At 41.6% G+C, this 10,455-nt stretch overlaps 1 protein-coding gene across 1 annotated transcript in view; it reads left to right on the top strand.

Moving 5' to 3' along the window:
• The first annotated feature begins 1,895 nt into the window (after nt 1–1,895).
• Nucleotides 1,896–10,455, top strand: part of LOC117348695 (glutathione S-transferase P 1-like) — a 28,995-nt gene continuing 20,435 nt past the window's right edge. Inside the window, exon 1 of the mRNA XM_033921098.1 lies at nt 1,896–2,620. The gene's annotated coding sequence lies outside the window, so the exon portion shown is untranslated. The remainder of the gene's footprint in view (nt 2,621–10,455) is intronic.

The raw sequence follows: 10,455 nt of genomic DNA, 5'->3' as shown, positions 1-10,455 counted from the left end.
GGGAATTCTGCGGCTGCTGGACAGGGAAGTAGGGAAGGAGATAGGAAGAAAGGGGCAGGGAGAGAGACAGAAAGACAGACAGACAAAGGGGGCCAGGGAGGGAGAGAGACAGAAAGAAAGACAGCGAGAGGAAGAGAGACGGAAAGAAAAAGACAGGGGTATGGAGAGAAACAGAAAGAAAGACAGACATATATTCTACCACCAGGGGGAGGAAGGGAGACAGAAAGAAAAGAAGAAAGACACAGAAAGACAGACAGACAGACAAAGGGGGCCAGGGAGAGAGACAGACAGAAAAAGACAGCAGGACAGAGAGAGACGGAAATAAAGACAGACAGACATATATTCTAGCACCCGTTAATGTAACGGGCTAAAATACTAGTAATGTATAAATCTCTAAATTTACTGTGATAACCCAGACAGCAAAATGTCCTGTAAGGGTGATTCCATGTAATGTACTTCTCTTTATTTATTTATTTATTTTTTTTTTTTTTGGGGGGGGGGGGGGAGATGAGTAGGGTTTCCCTTAAGTGATCTGCCCCTTTCAAGTACCTGTCACAGTTAAAGGCGAAGGGAGAAAAGCCAGGGAGTTTTGGAAACTAGTCGGTGGGTTTGCAATCTGAGACTGCTTAGGGGACAATAGCCTTAAATCACCATTTCCATGTCATATGTTGCTGGAGCCATAGTTAAATGTCCTGGTTGGGTAGCAACTATCACCCTTGCATAGCCTGGATGTTCCCTTTCATGAGTATATACTTGAGTTACAAAACTTCATTGGGGGGGGGGGGGGAGTCTGAGTGGTAACTTGATCGGGAAGTAAGTTATTGATGATGTGTGTTGGTTTTTAAAGGTTGTAGGGGGAAAGTTTGGATTAGGTTGGTCATCAATAGTTAGACCAGCCATGGGTAGCTTTGGTCCTCGAGGGCTGGAATCAAATAGGGTTTTTGAGATTTCCCCAATGAATAGACATGAGATCTATTTGGATTCCAGCCCTCGAGGACCAGAGTTACCCATGGCTGAGTTAGACGGTGAAGTTCAGGGGGAGCCTGTAAAGTATCGATGGGATTGGTGATTGCAGGTATTTTTAGGCAAAAATTATTGCATGACTGGACTGTAAATCTACAAGCTTTTCTTACAGAAACATAAGCAGAGAGGAGATCACACCACTGCAAACTGTGATTATGGTTTATAACAGACAAGGGCCTGGACATTAAATACAATGGCCATGAATCCCTTTTTCATCAGTGGAGAGCTGGATTTTATTTTTAAAAAATATATATATTAAATTACACAATCCCAAAAAAAAGAAGGAAATAGCAGGAATTATAAAAACGGTGTTTCTCAATTATTGCAAACCTCAGCACAACAGTTCTGCCATAGGGAGCTATGTGGGCCTAGAATGCGTAGAAGGGAGAGAAAATCTGACACAGTCCCATGCTGCTCCTGGTGCCCCTGGGCAAGCCACTTGATTCCCCATTGCCCCAGGTAGGAGGATTGAACACCAGATAAACCAACCACTGAGACACAAGTTTAACTATCTTCAAATTGAAACATTGCTCTGAGAATTAATCTTACTCAAACTGCAGCTGATTCAAACGCTATGTATGATAGAGAAGCAACCTGCCCCCCCCCCCCCCACACACACACAACACACGTGTACAGCAGGGGTGTCAAAGTCCCTCCTTGAGGGCCACAATCCAGTCAGGTTTTCAGGATTTCCCCAATGAATATGCATGAGATCTATTAGCATACATTGAGAGCAGTGCAAGCAAATAGATCTCATGCATATTCATTGGGAAAATCCTGAAAACCCAAATGGATTGCGGCCCTCCAGGAGGGACTTTAACACCCCTGGTCTATAGTAAGAGCAGTGCAGTTATTCCTAATACTTATAATACCACATCATACACAATGCTTGTCATGCTTTGTCTCACCATACCATGTTTTGTGCTGTTATGTTTTACCATCTGTCAATGTCCTGCCATGCCATGTTTGCCACCACCTTGTATAGATACACTTTAATATGTAGGTAAACTTGTAACCCTTTCTGAGCTCTCCTGGGAGGATGGGTTATCAGATCTCTTGTTCTCTCCTGCTCCCTAGAACATTAGTAGGTTAGGTTTTGTATTTAAAGCACTGTTTAAGTGGGGAGGAAGAGTGCAATTATAACCCCTCCCCCCTCCCTATGAATACATTATTAATGTTAGGAATGGCCTTTCAGAAATTACAGCTTCAGCACAGATGGATGCAGGCTGATGATGTCACAGACTATGCAACAGAACCCTTGTTGCTGGGAAACTGGATAGAACAAGAGAATTATAACTGGCACTGCCAGGCACATCCAGGTTCTGTTGGTAAAAAGAGACTGAGCATCCTACATGCACTGAAAGTTAGTGGAAGAATCACATTCGAGAGGAGAGGAAGAAGATACTACCAAAAGGACTGAAGCACAAAGGCAGCCAGAACAAGGAAGGATAGGAAACAGCAGGCAGGGTTTGGAGGAGAAACCCAAAATAGTCCTTGGAAGTTATTGGGAGGAATGGCCAAGAGGCTGTTAAGTGAAAAGTGGAGAGCAGGCAGCAGCAGAATGTGAGTTTAAGCTGAATTCTGCTGCCTACAACTGGTGAGTAATATCATTTGCTCGCTCTTAGACATCTAAATAGGAAAATTCAGCTTCTGAGAGGGAAGATTGGTTAGAGGTTGAAAGGACATGGGTTGAAGGTAAGAAGTAGTGAAGGGCAAGTGGGAGGGCCTGCTGGCCCACACAAAGGGTGCTGAAGGGAAGGAGAGGGGAAAAAGGAACAGATGCTGAAGGGAAATGGTTAGGAGAGTGGGGAGCAGACACTGCATGGAAATGGGTAGGAGAGAGAGAGGGGAACACACTGATGGAAAGAGGGAGGGGAGAGAGTGGAACACACTGAAGGGAAGTGGGAGGTAAAGAGAGGGGAAGCACATATTGGATGGAAGGAAGGGATAAAGAAAAAAGGGCACATACTGGATTGGGGAGACAGATACCAGATCTGAGGAGAAAGATGCTAAAAACCACCTGGGGAGGGAAGATGGAAGGGAAGAAGACAGAGATGCCAGACTATGGGGGCAGCGGAGGGAAGCATTTAGGTGCCAGACCAATAGGGGGAGGGAGAGATGGCTAGGAGAGGCACAGTAACAGAGCAGATACCATATGGAAGAGGCAGAGAGATGGCAGACAGTGGATGGAAGGAATAGAATGATGAGAAGATGAGGAAAGCAGAAACCAGACAAAGGTAGAAAAACAATTTCTATTTCTTTTATTTTTGCTTTAGGATAAAGAAGTATATTAGTTGTGTTGATAAACATTTATAAACAGCCCTGCTGGTTGAAGATCTCTTCCTCTAGTTCACCAGCCAGAACTTTGATTTATAAAATGACAATTGAACAGAATATTGTTTCTATTTATACTTTAATAAAATAAGTTCAGTATAAAACTATTTGAGGCTTGAGTGGATGTGATCAGATGGTTTGTGGGGACAGGGACTGAGCTCTTGGGAACGGAGATGGGGACAAATTTTTTCCCCGTGTCAGTCTCTAATGAGAACCCTTGCACTAGAAGTATATAGAGAGAGCTTGTAAGAGGACCACACTCCCTCTATGTCATTCAAAACAGGGATGCATAGCTGAGTTATAGTTTCACACTACGGAGAGACATCCCTAGTCAGGTGTCTTAAGGCTAACATGCTACCACTTGCAACTGGAGCTTCAGGACAGGTGAGGAGTGGCCTAGTGGTAGACCTGCTGCCTTAGAACTCTGAGGTGATGGGATCAAATCCCAGCATTACTCCTTGTGACCCTGGACAAGTCACGGAATCCTCCATTGCCCACCGCTTTGAATGTGTAACCGCAAAAAGGCAGCACACAAGTCCCATTCCTTTCATACACCATCTTGTCTAGGGACAAGGTCTAGGCAATTGTATACCAATAAATTCTTCAACAGCAAATGAGGCCTATTTGATTTAGAGTACCAGAAGAGGTCGGCACTGGATAGAGATAAAGCACCGCTAGGGAACAAGATCAGGCTGAAAAATGCTACCAGTCAGAAGACACAAGTTCAAGAAATGATTATCTCAGAATACACCACTTAAAATCCTCCTTCCCTGGATATATACATAGTAACATAGTAGGTGATGGCAGATAAAGACCCGAATGGTCCATCCAGTCTGCTCAACCTGATTCAATTTAAATTTTTTTCTTCTTAGCTATTTCTGGGCAAGAATCCAAAGCTTTACCCGGTACTGTGCTTGGGTTCCAACTGCCGAAATCTCTGTCAAAACTCACCTCAGCCCATCTACACCCTCCCAGCCACTGAAGCCCTCCCCAACCCATCCTCCACCAAAACGGCCATATACAGACACAAACCGTGCAAGTCTACCCAGTACTGGCCTTAGTTCAATATTTAATATTATTTTGGGACTTGATTATATGAAGAGTTGTTTAGGAAAGCAATCCTATATATCCTCAATTTTGGCCTTATAAATGAGGGTTTTTTTGGATCGATGAAAGACAACGGAACCCTTTTTGACATGGGCTATAGTTCTTGAATAAGATTGTTAGGTTACTGAGCTCCTTTTTTCTCTCTTTATGAATGATCTTCCGATGTTGATTAAGACCATAATTGGGTGGTTATAACATATAGTTGGGTCTCTTATTCCTATCTTGGATCTTTATAGAGATAGAATAACCCCTTGGACTGTAATAAACCAGAAACAACTGTATGATGTGTTTTCAATTTCTCCTTAATTTTCATACTGAAGAGTTAAAAACTTGAACGCTGTATCGGTAGGATTGGACGCTACTATTACAGTATTAGTAAATAGTAAATTCTTAGTAAATTTAAAAAAAAAACAAACACCCCAGCTGAAAGCACACTATTTTCAACTTTTTTTTTTCATTTATTACAAATTTATAAACCTTATTCCAAGATGGTGTACATCAGTGGTCTCAAACTCAAACCCTTTGCAGGGCCACATTTTGGATTTGTAGGTCCTTGGAGGGCCGCAGAATAAAATAGTTAATGTCTTATTAAAGAAATGACAATTTTGCATGAGGTAAATCTCTTTAGAGTTTATAAATCTTTCCTTTTGGCTAAGTCTTAATAATAATATTGTCATTCATAGTTAAAAAGACATATGATCAAGAAACGGTTTTATTTTACTTTTGTGATTATGATAAACATACTGAGGGCCTCAAAATAGTACCTGGCGAGCTGCGAGTTTGAGACCACTGCTATAGGCTAAGGCTCTTTACACCTGTATTGTGATGTCATAGAACTTTATGGTTATAGAAACATAGTAACACAATGGCCATCCACAGCACCCACTACCTCCTCCTCTCCCTATTGGCTAAGGCTCTTAACATTTGCACCTCCTCTTCTTATAGGCCAGTGGTCTCCAACTCAAACCCTTTGCAGGGCCACATTTTGGATTTGTAGGTACTTGTAGGGCCACAGAAAAAATAGTTAATCTCTTATTAAAGAAATGACAATTTTGCGTAAGGTAAAACTCTTTATAGTTTATAAATTTTTCCTTTTGGCTAAGTCTTAATAATAATATTGTCATTCATAGCTAAAGAGACATACGATCAAGAAACTGTTTTATTTTACTTTTGTGATTATGATAAACATACCGAGGGCCTCAAAATAGTACCTGGCGGGCCGCAAGTTTGAGACCACTGGTGTACATAAAAGCATACAAAATAGTTAAAACAAACAAAACACATGCAGACATCGAAGTCCCATCCCACAGTCTCTCTAGATCAGGGCTGCCCAAGTCCGGTCCTCGAGATCTACTGGCAGGCCAGGTTTTCAGGATATCCACAATGAATATGCATGAGAGAGATTTGCCTGCATTGCCTTCTTGGTATGCAAATCTCTCTCATGCATGTTCAACAGTTTTTAAAATCATATTAAATTGTGCTCTCGATGCAATCCTACTGGAAGTTTATTCCAGGCCATAAGGCCAGCAACCGAGTAACTTTTCCGTTGAGTAGTTTCAAGTCGTGCTTCTCGAACTGAAGTTTCAGATCGGAGAGATCTTGGCACATACCAACGTACACAATCACACAAATATCAACAGGGCTAATAACATTGTTTTATATCCCAATGTGTACTTGTAAAATTTGTAATACATGAAATAAAATGAAAATTAAAAATATTTTCAACTAGCTTTTTTAGATTAAAATAACAGGAGTTCTTTGATGCAATCTGTAATGTAATATATGTGTGCGTTAATGAATACTTACTTGAATGGATTTTATTTTATCTGTTTTTAATGAAGTTCTTTTCAATATTTACGACTGCTTTGATCTTGTCAAAGGCTGATGTAAATGCTGGCAGCTGAAGTTGAAAGTTGCATGCATAAGCGATAGTATTCTCTAATTTAGGCATGACCCGCCCTGACTCACCCATGGGCATGCCCTTTTGTAGCTGCACACCAGAGCAGTTAGGCAAGTTTATGTAGCCAAGGGTTGACTTCATGCTCCAGGGAGCTTTGAGTTTTGGTGCATGAGTGTCCCCTGACCATGGCTGATAGCAATCCTTAGGCTTAGGGCCTGCCAAAAGGTGGTTGGTTTGTGAAATATGATCTGGTAAGGAAGGATAAACAAAGTTTAGAAGGCAGTTGGAAACCCAGTCTTTGGGCTCCAGCAGCTTCTGGAAACATTCAGTGAATGAGACCCAGGCAGTGCTTGGATCTCTCTGAATGGTGGCTTGGAAGAAACAAGTGAGTGACATCATCAGAGGGTTCCTTAAGCTCATGCTTTGGGCGGGAAAGTTGTCTTTGGGCAGATCTCCCCCAACAGGTCATGAATTGGCCAAAATGGAGGATCTTTTGCTAGGAGTCCAGGAGAAAGACCGTACATAGCGCCTCTTTCTCTTGGAAATGTATTGTTTAAGAGTGCCTCTTGTTCCCATTGGAAGAAGAGCTAAAAGTTGGAGTGGTCTGCTTCATTTCAAAGAGAGAGAGACTGTGTGGAGAGTGCTTGCGACGGCCTGCCAGCTTGGCGCTAGTCCTGGCTCACAGCCCTACTATGGAGAAAAATACTTTGCGTGGCCCCTTCCCTGCAGCCGGGTACACAAAAGAGTCTTACATTTATAAACAGAACCTAAGTGTAGTTACATGTTTAAGAAGCAACCGACTTGATGTGTCTCTTCAGAAGGACGCAACACCTAAATATCTCAAACAAATACCTGTGCATACACCACATGGACCATCAGAGGTATGCACGGTATACTGTTCAGTATAGCATAATGAGTGGACAAACAAGCCAGATTTTACGATTGAGTAACTTTCGGCGTGACAAATCATCCGTTTGTTTCTACTGTATTTTTCGACATTTTTTTGTGACATATGTTCTTTTCCCTTTTCTACCATGGACCCCTGATGAAGGTTGTCCGAAACACGGATCGTGTTGGGTTCCCTGTTTGGTAAAAAGGTTTTTAATATATTTTGGTTGTCACAATAAAATTTGCCTACATCGTTGTACATTTCTGCCGTTTTGGTTTGTTTGTTCCTAACATAATGAATGAACATCACTTCTTCATCAATCCATAATTTTAGCTGTGAATTCTTATATCTAAATCTTTTAACCCATATCTGGTTATTTTAGCTAGTGTACATCGCCTAGAATTTGGAATAGGCGATTAATCAAATTTTATAATAAACTTGAAATTTAGAGAATTTACAGCGCTTATTGTTAAAGCTGTATCGGAGGGGGGTGGGGGGTGGTTAATGCTGACACAAATCCGTGTTTCGCCCTGACTAGGCTGTTTCAAGGCTGATCCTCCTCTGTATAGATTCAGCAGTGTGACTTGCCAACGTGCTCCGATTTAGTGCCAGTTAGCACAACTTAAAGGCTATGACTGGTACTTTTAATGCCAATCAGTGCCTAATTTAGCAATTAATTTAGACATGCAACTGGCGCTATTTTACTGTATAACTTGTGCATCAGTCGGAAATTTGGGTGCCCAACTTTATGGTATCCGGGGGTTAGCAAGCAATAGTGTGTGGTGCAGTGGTTAGAGCGATGGTCTCGGCACCTTGAGGTTGTGAGTTCAAATCCCATGCTGCTCTTGGTGACCCTGGGCAAGTTACTTAATCCCCCGTTGCCCCAGGTACATTAGATAGAGTGTGAGGCTACTGGGACAGGCAGGGGAAAATGTTTGAGTACCTGAATATAAACCACTTAGACTATAAGTGGTATATAAATACTTAAATTACCCCTATGGACTGTAATAAACAAACCAACCCCAAAACAAAACCTATAAACAGTGTGAGTGTGTGGTGCAGTGGTTAGAGCTACAGCCTACCCTGAAGTGGGTTCAAATCCCACACTGCTCCTTGTGTCCCTGGGCAAGTCACTTAATCCCCACTGCCCCAGGTACATTAGATAGAGTGGGAGCCCGCCGGGACAGTTAGGGGAAAATGCTTGAGTACTTGAATAATTTGTAATCCACGTAGAATATAAATTATTATTTTTTAAACTGTTTGATGTGTTTTCAACTCCTCCTTAATTTGCATCCTGTAGAGGTAAAAATTTGAGAGATGTTTTCCCTAACAGCTCTGGTAAATAACTTGCTCAGTTTCACAAGTAGTAACAATTTTTAACTTGATCCAGTGCCCTTGTGGGTTATGGTCTGCTGGACAAACAAAACAGAAGCTGACGCTTCACATTGTGGAGCATTTGAATTGTTTGAGAACTGGGAGAGAGGGGGCTCTACGGGTGATGGCATTCTGTTCAAGGAACAGGAACGGTGAGAATCGGCACGCAGATGAACCAGGATGACAACTTAAAGACCTTTTATTAGGATCCAAACAAAGGGGTTCATGAGCAGCAGACCCAACATGGGCTGTGTTTCGGTTATAACGCCTTCTTCAGGTTGACAAAACATGTAAACACAAAGGGGCTGATTCTATAAGCAGTGCCTAAATCAGCCAATGCCTATAAAAAAATGCACCGGCCACATGTTAATCGCGCATAGGTGCAGTGAATAGAATCGCAGTTGGCCTATGTAAAAACCTAGGTGGCTGAAATGTTTTAAAGGCCTACATTTCAGGCGCCTAAATCCGGATTTTATAAAAAGGAAAATAACAAAGTAAGATCAGAGCAGATCAGAAAGACATCTTCCAATTTACATGTAGAAGGAAAAACTGAGGAACTAGAGCATTGCAGGAGTTGGAACCAAGAGAGAAAAACTGTGGATGATGCCTTCTACACAACTTGCAACTAGAGGAGGAAAATCCACTGGTTCAAGATTTATATGCCTTTTGCACTAGAAAGCCAGGTTAAAAATACAAAAGTTAATACTTAAAGCAAGCATCCTGAGGTCCAGCAAGTGGGTCTAAACTTTTAGCTCACAAACACCAGCTTTCAAGACAGGAGCTTGAGGCTTTGTAAGATCACCTAGCCCGAGGATCATGCAACAGATTTTAAGACAGGAACATGGGTGCTTGGGTGCAAAACCCCATAATTCTGAAGGTCTAATCGATTAAGTGCACCGGGAAGACTGAACGTTTTTGCATCATCAGTTCTGTACTGAAATCTATTTTTCTAATCTAATCTTCTATTTGTGCATTGTACATACCTATACAGGCTCAAGGTAACTTTAAAGAGAGGGGAGAGGATGGGAAGGGAGGGAGAGAGGGGAGGTAGGAGGGAGAGGGAGGAGAGAGAAAAGAGGGGGGAGTGGAGGTGGGAGGGGAAGGGGAGGAGAAGAGGAGAGGAGAGGGTGCAAGAGATTAAGTGTCAAACAGATGAGTTTTCAGTTTAAGGTGTAATGCCCTTAATTCCAACAAAGAAAGACCCATTAAAAGATTGAACACCCAAGATAATAATCGTTGGCTTTGAGAAGAAAAGAAGGAGGAAAGGTAACACTGGGTAGTCAAGAAAGACTAGATATGAGTCAATGAAACGATTCTTAGCAAAAATCTTCTCTTTCGGGGAAAAAAGGGGAAACGGGAACCAGCTATCGCCCTTACTTCCTGCAAAGAAAAGCCCAGAACCCGGGGTGGGGGGGGGGAGGGGGGAAGAAACAAACCATATAAATAAATGATTTAATTACTACCAAAATGAAGGAAAGAATCTCAGAATTGCCACTCCAAGGATCATAATACTATCATCCATATAAGGAATTGTGGCTAGGGTTTCTTTCATAGATCCAAAACCTTCATATATTAACTTGACTTATTCCGTCATTCATTTGTAAATATATAGCTTCACTACTCAATAATTTAAATTTTGATTTTTAACTTTTTTTTTAGCTTTTTTAAACTTTTTAAATTCAAAAACTGTGCAAATAGCATTAACATTAGTGCAAAAATGCAAAGTTGTGCAAAATAGCTGTGCAAAAGGCAAAATAACTTATGTAAAAAACTTTACAGCCTTAGCAAAGCACTTATCTTTCAGCTTGACATTAGCAGTAAAGCAGCA

The sequence above is a fragment of the Geotrypetes seraphini genome, chromosome 14 (genome assembly GCF_902459505.1).
Source record: "Geotrypetes seraphini chromosome 14, aGeoSer1.1, whole genome shotgun sequence".
NCBI classification, from domain to species: domain Eukaryota; kingdom Metazoa; phylum Chordata; class Amphibia; order Gymnophiona; family Dermophiidae; genus Geotrypetes; species Geotrypetes seraphini.
The sequence above is the reverse complement of the archived record's forward strand: the minus strand, read 5'-3'. Positions and strand labels throughout refer to the sequence as shown.